This window comes from Dendrobium catenatum, unplaced genomic scaffold (assembly GCF_001605985.2).
Source record: "Dendrobium catenatum unplaced genomic scaffold, ASM160598v2 fragScaff_scaffold_1117, whole genome shotgun sequence".
Taxonomy (NCBI): Eukaryota; Viridiplantae; Streptophyta; class Magnoliopsida; order Asparagales; family Orchidaceae; genus Dendrobium; species Dendrobium catenatum.
The window spans coordinates 3,722,455-3,722,989 of record NW_021319579.1 but is presented as its reverse complement, the minus strand read 5'-3'; positions in this window follow the sequence as shown (position 1 = coordinate 3,722,989).

The following is a 535-nucleotide window of genomic DNA, read 5'->3' as shown; positions in this document are numbered from 1 at the left end:
GACGAAAATCTCCAATCCAACCATGCCAGAGAAAGGCGTGTATGAGTCTTTGGATACCAATTTAAAATGTACAATTATTTCCTCGTAGGCGCTAAAGCATCTATGAGTACTTAAATTCGTCCCTGTCATGTTAGAGAAAAGCTTGTACAAGGCCTACCTGCCTCGTCGTAAGCGTGGTATCGGATTCCCTTCCCACCACATTAGAGAAATGAACGCATAGGTGATTTTCCAGTGCACCGCAAATGTCGAATGCGGGGTTTGCATTTAGAGGGTTATACCTGCACGATGAGGCATGTAACGGTGGTTTCAAAGGCCACTAAAAATCGAGGAGAAATGTTTCTTTATACTCTTTATTTTTAATTCTTTTTTTTTTTTTTTGGATTTCTTTATTTTTTGGGTATATATATATTACTAATAATAACTATAATTAATACAACTCATAGCTAAAGTAAAATAAATATATACCTAATTTAGCTAAGGCAATCGGGTAGGAGATGGCTTGAAGAGTCGTCTATGAGCAGTGGCGCGGGGGGGG